Below are 13,256 nucleotides of genomic sequence, written 5' to 3'. Positions count from 1 at the left end.
CAATGTGCCTCATAAGAGTGGACCCAATATTTTGGTGTGTCCTATTCTGAGGAGAATGGTTCAAGGGACTTATGTTACTTGAAACAATGTTCCCCAAAGAAAGCAAACACATCAAACTTTCCCCAAAAAGCTTGAGTTTGTTTTCTAAATTTTCCTCCTTAGTCCCAATCTAAGAATACACTGAATAAAATAAGTTAGCAAAACAGATGATGGTTTAATACCCTGCATTTACTTCAACCAGGACAGTTTAGAAGAAACAACAGCTGATTGGTACCAAGGACAGTCTTCTAATTCTTAGGTTCATGTTAATACTTGCATAAGTTGTATTTTGTCTTAATGCCTTCCTTCTTCACCTGACTTCTGAATTCCTTTTCACTGTTTTCTAACATGTATCTACAAATCAAAATATCATTTACTCACCTACCTGTTTATCTCTATTGTGATGTTATTACCATGAGGTGGTATCATTTTCTCAGGTTAGTGAAGAACAGAATTTGCTTGCTCTTATGAAATGACTCCCTAAAATTCTTAATAAGATTCCTATTGTGCCCTTGATGGTAACTACTCTTACAGGAAAAGAATGCAAGCCATCCCAAAGTACTATCTTGTTCTCTTTGTGTTTGGTATTGTTTTGGATTAAAAACTGATGGTTAACACCAGCTGAATTAAATCACCATGGTGCTGAGCAGAGATGGTCCACCCGAGGAAAGCTGCCAATATAAATAGAGACATGAAGAAGGAGAAGCTAGACACTGTGATTTCTCTTACATGTTTCTGTTTGAGCCATTGGTTCTGCTGGAGGAGCTTGTTGTGGCTATTTTCCCCGGTGTGTGTTCAGCCATTGTCACTGGAAGAGCTCGGGACCTTGTTGGTGAGAGTGCCTGTGGTTCACTTTGGGAGAGCTCTGGTCCTTACATCAAGCATTGCTTCCTGGTTTTGGAGGGGAAGATGTGTGCTGTTTAATCTCCAAAAGCTTGTCACGCTGGCTTTCTGGCATGTACTCAACTGTTTTTATTGTCAGAGGAACTTGGGACCTTCATGTCACTGAGGATGGCTGTGGTGCTTTTTAGGACAGCCCTGGTTTTTGTTTTGAGCATGACTTCTCATCTCCAGAATAGAACCTTCAAACTACCATACCAGCACAGCTCCTTCACCCTGCTGCCATAGACTTTTAGCTTCCAAAACTGACCTTTGGGCCCTCCCACCACAGATCCATAAAACAGACTGGCATGAGTCCTTCTCAGGGGCTCTAAGCCTCCAGTTGGACTCATGGGAGGCATTGTCATGGACTCTAGGTTTTCATCTGGACCTATGTAGGACATTGCTATGGGATTCAGGCTGAATATTCTATGTCTTTAGTGTTGTGGATAGATTTCCTGTACTTTCTTACATTAACCTGGGTGACCATCATAAAATAATATTATAAATTCTGTGTCCTGATTCTAATTGTTCTCACAGCCACTGACTATAACAGGTATCTTCCTATACTGAATATGGAGAGGCTGGTTCTGTTTCTCCTGAAATTATTATCCTAACTTTTATAGACTCTACCAATGGATTTGAATGCCTCTATGCTCTGTACAATACATACTCATCCCATCAGTATTTCTCACTCAACATCTAACAAAATGGTTGCTCTCAGTACATTTCCATTCATATATGTAAATACATAGTGCCTAAGTATTTGGTGCTGAGGGTGGACTTGTGCACACCAAGCAAATGCTCTGCCACTAAGCCATATCCTGCTCTCAGTAACCTTACAGTAAGAAATGGAAAATTACTACTACCACCATCCTGTCCCAGACACTATCAGAGGTGTTATTACCATAGTGAGTAATGCGCAGTGCTTGTTCATGTAGAATTCAGCTTCTGTGTCTATTTATTCTTTAAATCTTGTTTTTATTGAGGACAGTGACTTTTTCTTAAGAACTCTAGGTTTTACTATCCAGTCATGTTGGGTGCAATTGTGAGTATTTAAGAATTCCTGGCTAATGCTACGGTGAGATGGTTGTAATCAATGAAGTGACAAGCAGTGGTTAAATGCTCTAGAACTTCATCCAGTATTCCTCTCTTTAGCCCATAAAAGGTTAAATATTACTTAGAAAACAATCCATACAATTTCCTGTCTGACTCTAGAAAATACAGTGCCCAAATAGTCATTCATATTCTTGTGTACAAGTCAAACTTCATCTATCTTTCCATATGAAGATAGCTGCATCTTGAAATAAAAATTCACACATAACATGGTCAAACTGCTTGTGTATGAAATAGTCTTTAAGACTAGAAAATGAACATTTTCCCAGTCAAGAAAAATGGAAACTTGCCTGGAAAAGTAAATGCCAATTGTTTTATTTATCTCATCAGCCTGAATTTCCTTGGGAGGGAAGGTTATACCTGTCTTCCTCATTCCTCACACAATCTCACTGCCTTATACAATGCCTAACACAGAATCTATGCTCAATAAATATTTAATGAAAGAGTAAATTCATTTGCTACCAACTTCCCACCTGGGAAAACCAAGTAGGTAGCAAGTAAATTTAAAAGAAGTAGGAAATTGATTCCTAAGATTAAAAAAGGCTATCCTGAACACAGTGGGAACATATAAGGTTAAATGCAAAATATAAATTAATCCATTTAGTCACACTTTCATAAATCCATATTTGTTGTTTGTCTGCAACTGATGGTAATTATTTTCTAGGTTTAAGGTATTAAGTAATGAACAGGAAGAACTGAAGTGCTGACTTTGTGAGATTTCATAAAGTTAGGGGACTTACTCTGCCTTGGTTCTTTAAGTTAATGAAATCTTGTTCAAAACCATCCAGCAACCCTTCATTCAAATGTCACTTTCCTGATTGCTTTTGTTATGTGCCATTGAGTCATAGAGATTTCACGGCTGACTCATGCAGTGGCAAAGTGATAAATCATAACCACCAAATAACCTCAGAGAAATTACAAATGCTAGAAGGCATTTTAGAGGACTGCCTGTGAGAAGCCAGGCATTTATTTTTGCTTTGTACCAACTTCTAAACAGTCCACACTCGATGGAAGTTGTCAGAGAAGTGAGAAGCTATTGTTATCTCCTTGCTATCTAGTGCATAGGTAAGACTTGTTTTAAGTAGACCACTGAGCTCCTTGTGAAATTAGAATAAGTTAAGAACTATAAATTCATAGAGACAGCAAAAAATAAAAGGTTTAGGGCTTTGGTGAGGAAAATTAATTATTACAAATATTTCATATATTTTCCTTAGCAAAATGCAAACAAACAGGAAATTAAATAGAAACCTTTGTTTCTAAGCATAAAGATATACTTAATCATCACTGAGGATTCAGTTTATCTTAGTATCATACCATTGTATTATGAGAATTATACACAATTCTGAAATAACATTCAAGTAAAAACACAATTAGACATAAAACCAAAACAATTTTTAAATGCATAGTTAAGACCAGTTATTAACCAGTTGTATATCTAATGATCACTTGTATACATTTTTTTTCAGTCTATAATGATAATCTCTCATCCAGCACCTCTAAATTTGTATGGGAATAACATTGATTTAAGGCAAATGATATCTCCTTTCATACAAAATTAATCATGATTATATGATATTCCAAAATTTGATTTAATTTGATACTTTAAACACATTGAAGAACATAAGCTATAACATGACAAGGCAATTTCAAAGAATATACAAAGTAAATACATATGTCTTTTTCCTTTATTCCAGAGAATTGGACTGGTGTATATTTCAAAAGATTTTTTTACTTTGTTTTTTTAAAGTGAGTTTTATTTCTAATAAAATTTTAGAAGTGTAAAAAAATGTGTAAGGTAGCAGGTCATTCACCTAGAAATTACATGTACTGTGCAATTTCACATCTAAAAACAAAGAGCAAGTAACGTGAAATTAGTGTATTCGAGATACCATCCACTGGGCTGGCGATTTAGCTCAGCGACATAAGTACCTGCCTTGCAAGCAGGCGGTCGTGAGTTCGATCCCCGGTACCAATAAAAATGAAAAAGACAAAAAAAAAAAAAAAAAAAAAAGAGAGACACCATCCACGTCAATTCACTTTCTGCATGCCTAAGAAGGAAGAAAATGTAAGTTATTTACCAACTAAGAATACGTAATTAAAATCATTTGATGTCTTTGCAGTAATATAACATTCTTCTGGTGGACTCCTAGAAGAACACAGGCATATTAACATTGCCATTCTCTTAAGATCTGTGCCAAATAAGAAAAGCTGAGAAGGCATCCTCTTCAAAATTCTGAAGGAAAACTAGCCCTTAAGCAGGCACTTTTGGTGCAGTATGCATTAAAGTGTTTTAATAGCATCCATTTATCATTTTAACAGCAGCATTTACTAAAAGGTGTAGGACCAGGTGCAAGGGAAGAAAGCACATAATGTATCCTGGGGCTGAGCTTTCAAAAGACAATGTGAAGCCATGTCAAAAATGGGAAATGCTGTCCTCTTTCCTTTATTTGCTTAAAGCATGTGATTTCAATCTTCACTCAATGGAGACAAAACTTTTCTTCAGAGAAATGTCAGTCGTCTTTTGTATAAGGCAATGAATGAAATGAGACCCAATCACATCAGGTTAATTTAAGCTTACATTGGAAACTTTTGACTGCTGGCCATGACACCAAAGTCAATGTGATAATGGTAATAATGGATATCTTAAAAGAAAAATCAGCTTACTTTGTTTCCACATACATTATCCAATGGAATTCTCCTAAAATGACATATTTTATATCTGTATGACATGGGTAACCTGCAGAATGCTAAACACATTTACTATCTATATAACATATGGAATATATTCACAATTTTTGTAGTCTAGCATGCAAAATAACTGTTTAAAGTGATGTAAATTTGTGCACCCTTTAAAAAGAATAATGCGATCATTCCAATGATAAATTTTAGCAAAAATGTTCAACATTTGCTTTCCTTCATAATTCTAACATATTAAGAGTCCTGTATGGCATTTATTGTTAACTCATTATACTGCAACTAATCTTGAATTCATAAATAATCTGTCTGTCTCCTGTTACACACACACATACACATATACACTCATACACACATTCAATCTTGTTTTTATGCTGTCAACATTCTTCTACCTTCAACCCATGAAAGCTTTTCTTCTAGCCTTTTACAATGTTTGTATTCTGGTAGGCAGTTTGGTATCATGTTAACACTCCACATGTACATGACCGAGGTGGCTCATCTGCACTTTAAAAAGGAGAATATCATATCTGGGATATGAGTTTGACACTGGCCCAAAGTATTCATAAAAATAATGAAAAACAAATGTTAAATAACATACATAATTAAAGGAAATAAAACAATAAAATATTTGAGTCTAGGACAGTGGGCCAATATTCAGTTCAATGATTATGTATAGAAAAATGAAACTAGAAATCATGTGTGACTTCACAGTTGTTACCAATCAAGAATATTAGATATGGAGCCAGGGATTTAGCTCAGTGGCATAAGCGCCTGCCTTGCAAACCCATGGTCATGAGTTTGATCTCCTGTACCAAAAAAGAATACTAGAAGTGAAATTTCCATGCATCGTAGGATCACAGTTTGATTCCCATTTGCTGGTCCCAAAGTTTAGTGAAGTACCTAACTCTATCTAGCTACACTACAGATTGTGAACTTTTCATTAAGGACCAGGTAATGTATATTTTAAAGATGTACAAGACCTTTGTTGTACTTACTGGTCTCTGCCACTGCAGAAAAAAAGAATGAAGGCTACACTTTTATGGATGAGTGCAGCTGTGTTTCAATAAAACTTTATCACAAAGGAAACATTTCCAAGTCATGCCTGAGGTTTTGCTCATCAGTCTTTGGGCTTGTGTATTTTCTTTCTACTAGCTCATGGTTCAGATCCGATGCAGTATGTAGCAGTGCCTGAACAGCTTTCCTTATCTTTCCTTTTGAAGAGTCAGAGGAATAAAGAGGATCAAAAATTACTATGTACTAGCTTATCTTTTGTCCTCACTTTCACATGGAGCAATCTGAGGCTAGTGTGGTGAAATTGCTCCTAGATTCTATGCATAGTTCTTTCTTCAAGGCTCATATTCTTCCTTTTTGAGGTGTGAAATTTATTTTTAGACATGTCTACAATCTCTCTTCGAATTCTCAGAACTTCTGTAACTGGATAAACTAATCTTATAGTCCCTTTGTCCACTAATTTCTACAAAGGAGTTAATATAAATATCACCTAGTGTTAAACAGAGGAGTGTTATTTTTCTTATCAAAATGAGACTCTCAAGACTAAAGTGACTTGAATGTACAATGAAATATATTCCTAATTATACACTGAATATATCACGCTAGGCGTTATACAACATAGCTCATAACCAATTATGTTTCCTGAACCTTTTCATCTTTTCGTAATTCTCAAAAATTCTCTTCCATATAAATTCATAAATAATTCTCAAAAAAAACTCTTTATCCTTTTTTCTATCATATTTCTGTAACTTGCATAATATATCCATGAATGCCTAGGGCATGTTTCCTATCTAGGTCCTATGCTGTCAGGACTGGTCTGCATTGCTTCCAGAAATGAGAAGCTGTTATTACAGTCTGTGACTCAGCACTAAAGAGAGCTTTAGTGATTTTTTTCATGCCTTTATAATAATAAGAATCTCACATTCCTTCTTTTACCTCTGGTCTAGTCCTGTCCTGATCTTTGTCACTAAGATCTCACCTCACAAAACTCTTCTCTCATGAAAAGTCAATAGTAGGAGAAAAAGCAACATAGAAAATAATACAGATAGTGATTCATCTTATTCTCCAGTCTCACTGTATGGTACTAAGCATGGAAGTGTTATAGAAAGAATCAGGTAGAAGAAATGTAAGCTATTAATATCATACTATAAACCTAGTTGTCTCAGAGTTGAGGATTCAGAAGGTAAAGCAAATACAAATTCCTCTTAAATGTTAAACTGAAATATATAATTCACACAATCACATGCAGCTACAGTTTCTTGGAAAAAAAAAGTCACAGTGCACACACTTGGACAGCTAAAGGGTCCAGATATTTAAAGTCACACAAAAATTCTTCCATATTCCACTTATATACTCAGAAACAGATGTGCACCTCTCTGCAGTTCATGTTTTTAAACACAAATAAGAAAGCTTCCAGAGAAGGACACAGACTCAGACTAAAAAGCCATTTCCCAGCAAGCGACACAGCAATCTTTACTTTGACTTTGACTTTAGCTCTACAGCTGTGGCGAAACTCACATTATGGCTGTGGGAAAGAAATTGTTCCTAGGTGAGAAGTAAATTATCTGGCTTGGCAAAAAAAATGTAGAAAAGGCAAATTCCACCTGCTTTTCTCTAGGCAAGATATTTTTGTTCAAATATCTCCCTGCCACCTAGTCAAGTAGCTACCCAATCAATGTCTTGCTTCTGGAAATGATTTCAATTTTGCATTCTGCATATACTTCTGGAAGCTTACATGTAGAAATACACATGGAGTCTAAGGTCCACAGCACACATTTTCTAATTCAATAAAAGAGAGAATTTCAGAAAACTTCAAAAGAGAGTTCCTTGATGTCCTGACTGATCCATTCATTGATTGATTTATACATTCACTTCTCCTTTTGATTAACAAATGAGCCCCACATACATATAGGGCACCAGGCAATATTTTAAGCTCTTGGACTCTAGTAGTGACACACAAGATGAATGTTTTTGCTCTCTCTGTAAAAGACAGAGAACAAACAGATAAACAATTAAGAAATAAGACTCAGGCATTCTTATTCATTCCTATTTAGCACATGTTTGGTATTTGAGAAAACTTCTCAGAAGGTCCTTTATGCTAAAAGACACAAAAAAGAGGACATCATAGCTTCTGCCCTCCCATACTCACAGTTTTATGGGGTGGCAAGTATTCAAGCCACTTAATATAATATAAAACATAACATTTTAAGTTCTATAATAAAGATACAAGAGAACTATTAGCAGAACACTAGTGAAAGCATTTATGGAGAAAGTTTGAAAAAGATGTTGATGATGATTAATATTCCATACCCTTCTTGCTTCATGCTAAGCAGTATTGTAGGTACTTTACGCTTTTGCAGAGGCAAATTCATTTAATCTTTCCAACACTTTGAGATGAGCATTTTTCCAACCCCACTGTACGTGAGCTGACATTGAGACATGAAGATGGTACATCACCCCGAGGTACAGACACAGCATGTGAGGCAGCTATGATTCAAATCCTGGGAAGATGTACTCAAAATCCATGCTTCCAAACACTGCTCAACATGGCCTCCCAGGGTAAAAAAATTTTGGCAGGTAAGGAGTAATAAGCCAGAGTCATCAAAGGCACAAAGTTTGGAAGTTTCTAAACATGTACGAAGAAGGATTTGACAAATTGGATGGATAATCCCTAAAATTATAAGTGTGGTGACACTGGAGACTGGGGAAAAGAAAATTATCCTGGAGATGTCATCTATCTGTGCCTTTTTTCTTTAGGTAGACAAAAGTGAGTCTCTAAAAGTATATGAACATGTAAATATAATACCACTATTAAGAAGAGTTTTGTGGGGTCCGGAATTTACCTCAGCGGCATAAGTGCCTGCCTAGCAAGTGTGCAGTCACAATAAAAAAAAAAGAAAAAAAATTAAAAAAAAAGAAATTTTGTATAGCACATACTGCCACACTTGCTCCTTGTGATATATATATTATATATTATTATATAAAGTTAAAAAATATTATCACAACTTTGGAGATGAGAAACAGAAGGTTCATTGATGATGTGAAAAAAACTAGAATTTGAACTTCTATAATTTAAACCACTACATAATTTCCTTTATTTTCTCAGAATCTAACGCTCTAGCAGAATTGAGCAGGTGATAAGAAGACAGAGGTTGTAAGCAAAGAAACTGACAAATCATTTATTAGTTCATTTATATTATTTTTTGGTGTTTCAAAGATTCACTTTTGCATACTAATATGTTCCCTTTGAAAGTCTCAGCATTGCTACAGTCATCAAGACTTTCGGGGCCTATGACTGCAACCTCGTTCATAATATTTCTTCCCAACACTCATAACTTCAGTGGTTCCTCTTCACAAGTCTATGCACGGAGGGATGTTAGAGGATGGTGACAGACCCAATCTTTCTCTCTGTGGTATATATGTCTAGAGAGAAAGACAGTAAAGATAATGATGAAAGTAATTCAGGAAAACAGAATGTGCGAAAGTCCTTCCCAGCACAATCATCTAACCCATTTTAAATTTAGTTCTAAAAAAATGAGAGAGAAAAGGGAGGTACGGAGAGAGAGAGTGTAAGGATGTAACAAGAACATTCACTAAAATTTCCGATCTCTAGTAAGCATCATCTAATTAGAGGTTGATGTCTCCCCAAAATTATAAAATTGACTGGATCTCAGAGCTGTCTTGCAGCCACCTTGAATAACTTCACTGAGGCTCAGGACATGAAAATTACTTCAGTGCATAACAGCCCTGGCTGCACAGGGTCCTGAAAAACTGCCAGGCTCCTTCCCTCACATCCAGCTGAAGTTAAAGACAGTGTATGAGTTCCCTCGAGCTTCTTTTTCGGCCTCTGTTAAGGATCTCAGTTGCTAGTCAGAGTGCCTATATCAAATGCTGGTTTCACTTCGTACAAATAATTCAAGAAAAGACTTGGAAAATTTTGTTTCTACCCACCCAGCTCACAGGATGCCAAGAAATAAACTAGAATTTCCAGGACCATCTGGATTTACTTTCATTTGTGCAAGAAATGGTATACTAAAAGTTCAAGCAGTGCAAATAAGAAAAATAGTAATGAATTATTTGCAAAAAAAAAAGTTAAGATGATATAACGTTGCAACATTGGGCCCCAATGTGAAGAATACAGTCACAATCACAAAAGGTAGTGTTTACATAGGGGGAAACATAACTGATGACCAAATGACCTTATTTTCTTGGAAGTCCTTAATTTATGTCATCTAATTTTGTTGGAATTAAACTTACTTGGTGGAAAATGTCATTGACACTCCTATTTGTAGAATTTCATATTGAATTCTACAACTGAATAAAGTTAGGAACACATGTATATTCATTCTTCGTTGAAGAACATTTTTTAGTTTCCAGTGTGGTCTGGGGCTCCTCACAACATGGCTGCTGAGTTTCAGGGTTAGAGAGAGGAGAGAGGATGTGCTTAGTAACATTTTATATTGGGGTGTGTGTTTGTGTGTGTGTACTGTAGAATATATATATATATATATATATATATATATATAAAACATATGGAATATATAGAGTAAATGTAGGAAATTTGTAATGTAGCTTAATTTTTATAACAATTATTCTACTATATTTTGTTCCATGCAAGAATATCTATGATGTTCCTGCATCTAAGGAGAAGAAAATTAGACTCCTCATCTGGTTGGTGGAACTGCAAGTCTCTGAGAGAGCACATAGTTATATAACTATTTCTTTGTCTATTTTTAAATACAATTATCCTTAATACATAACTCATATACATATATGAGTGATTATGTACTCTCATATACTTGATATACCCATTATACATACTTTTAACATTAATTGGCTCTTGTGTGACTAGCACCAAAAACAGCAAGTGCTAAACAAATTGGTTGGGCTGGAAAAGGTCACAATGCATGAGGCAATCAACTCCAACAAGTTCCAGCTTGCACATCAAGTACCAAGTACATGACTAGAATTAGCACAAAAGTTTCATATCAAAATGCATAGAGTATCACATTCAATGGGTTTTGAAACAGCTCAGTACCAAGATACAAGTACAAGCATATGAATACACAGATTCATGTATAGGTGACTACTTAAGAGAATGCAAAGTCTAATATGGAAAACCAATTTATCAAAGAAAATTTAGAGTCCAACTATCATTAACTTCCATTCCATGCTTAAAGATCATTTTTCCTGACCTATTGGATCTTAGTACAGCTATTTCAGAAGCACTTGAATTTTGAGTATACTTCACATGCATTATATATACTGTATACAACCTACTTCAAGAAAATGAAACAAAAAGAAATAATCTAAAGAGGCAGCGGTGACAAGAAAACTCCGGTTGTGGTGTTAGATGTGGTTCAGAATCTTGACTCCGCCATTTACTAGCTAAACAACAGTGAGCAATTTATTCAGCATCTTTATGTCATAGTTTTCTTATCCAGAAAGTGACAATATTGTTGCGTTTCCCATAAAACTGTGAAGGTACAAGAAATGGAATCTGTAATCTACTTTATATAATGCATAGTACGTATCTGTGCAATAGAAAATTTCACCAAATACAAGCACATTTTTTTATTTGGAGAGAAAATCAAAACATAAAAAAGGGTAGAAATAATACAGAGTTTCAAAACAACACTAAAAAATTACTAGTTGATAAATTATATATTGTTATCTTAGAAGTAGTTGTTCAAGTTACAGAATCAAAGCATAAAAATTCGGCAGACAAACAATGACAATACAAACTATTCTGTTTAACAAACTAACAAAAATTTACTAGTATGGTTATCTATCTTGAACACTTATACATATGATTATATTCTTTAGAGCACTTTCCTTCCATTCATTTTTATAGTATCTATTATACATTTTGGATCTTATTACTCTTAACATTTTTATTATTTTTTTATACTAAAGAGATGATGCAATATTTACAAATATGAGTCTGACTTACAATGGAATGTTACTCAGCTATAAAAAAGGATGACCTTGAGGCTTTTATAGGTAAATGGAGGCAACTTGAGACTATCCTCATACGTGAAATAAATCAGGCTCATAACTGTAAATATCACAAACACTTTTTTATGACCTATAAGATTTTCAAGATTTGCCCCTGGGATGCATCCTTGGTTCATCTTATACCATACTCCTATCTATAAGTCCACTTAGAATAATTTGAACTCTGAACTCTGCCCTAGTATTTTCACCTTACATTTTTCTTGGCCTCAAAGCTAACGTATCTGTTCTTCTGAAAAATCCTCTCCTCAATAATTGAATGGTTAATTCCTTCCCATGATTCAAGTAATTTAACTCATCTCACTGGGGAGGCCCTTTCATGATCAATCTCTTACCCAAAGGATACTTGTTCCTCTCAATAATTCTTTATCATATTATTATATTTATAATCTTCCTAGCAATTCTGTATGCTCAAACTTATCTTTATTATGGATTTACTCATTTTTTAATTATGTACTTTCCTCACAAGATTATGAGGTGCGTAAAGACAGATAAAAGCTTGACCTCCTTTGTCCTCTTTCAGGCCCCCAAACGGAGCTCGGTAATTTTAAATTCTAACTCTATTTGGATGGATGAAAAAAAACATGTACACATATGTGTTTATGTGTGTCTAATGAAGGTAAAGTAAAAGAAAGTGCAAAGTGGAAAAATTGAAAGGGAGCAGTACATCACACGGCATTTCTGTTGGAGAGATTGAGCTGTGACATTTACTTTCTGTCCCTCATGGTGGAGAGGTCAAATAACAGTAACAAGATAACTGCCTCTTGTTAGCCAAGGGGCTCACCCTGGAGATGTGTTCAGGCCATGCTGCGGTGAAATCAGGTCACCTTTCTCTTTTCCTCGATGTTCGCATCTTGTCCCTCAGATTCTAAGCAGACATGGACTAGGGATTATCTCTCTTCCTCTAGCTTCTGTTCTTCTGGGCTTAACTCCGGGCATCTGGTTAGACGTCTTTTTATTGAGAAAATTTGCCTTCCTTTCCCAAGAAATGTTTCAAAAAAATCGCAAAAAGAAATGCTTGAACATGCAAATCATGCCTCCAAAACAATTCTAAAAATTATCCACACTTGCACACAGATAAATGACAAATCCATTGGATTATTTTTGCTTTTTTGTCATCTATACTAGAGCTATTTGGCAACTGCATATTCATCAGTATATCAGTGAATTCATGCGTCTGTGTATGACGCTTCTAATTAGCACATACAGTGAAGTCTGGAGAGTCTTCTATGTAGCATTCTGTGGCTCAGGTTTAAATCAAAGTCTGTCCTCGAAATATGTGGGCAGCTGTTATATGATTTAAATTATATATATATATATATATATATATATATATATATATATGAAGTTGTTACTTAGGAATTGTAGAATGAAACATGACTTCATCCCCAGCACAGATGTTCCAGGTCTGGAACATTTTGCACAGTGCCATTAGAGACTTCATATCCAAAGACTCCTGGGGTGCTGCCTGACTGTTTTGTTTAATTAATAGATCTCTTTGC

The sequence above is a fragment of the Cavia porcellus genome, unplaced genomic scaffold, assembly GCF_034190915.1.
Source record: "Cavia porcellus strain 051 isolate PalLab524CR breed Dunkin Hartley unplaced genomic scaffold, mCavPor4.1 scaffold_19, whole genome shotgun sequence".
In the NCBI taxonomy this organism is placed as follows: domain Eukaryota; kingdom Metazoa; phylum Chordata; class Mammalia; order Rodentia; family Caviidae; genus Cavia; species Cavia porcellus.
Note: the sequence above shows the minus strand (reverse complement) of the source record.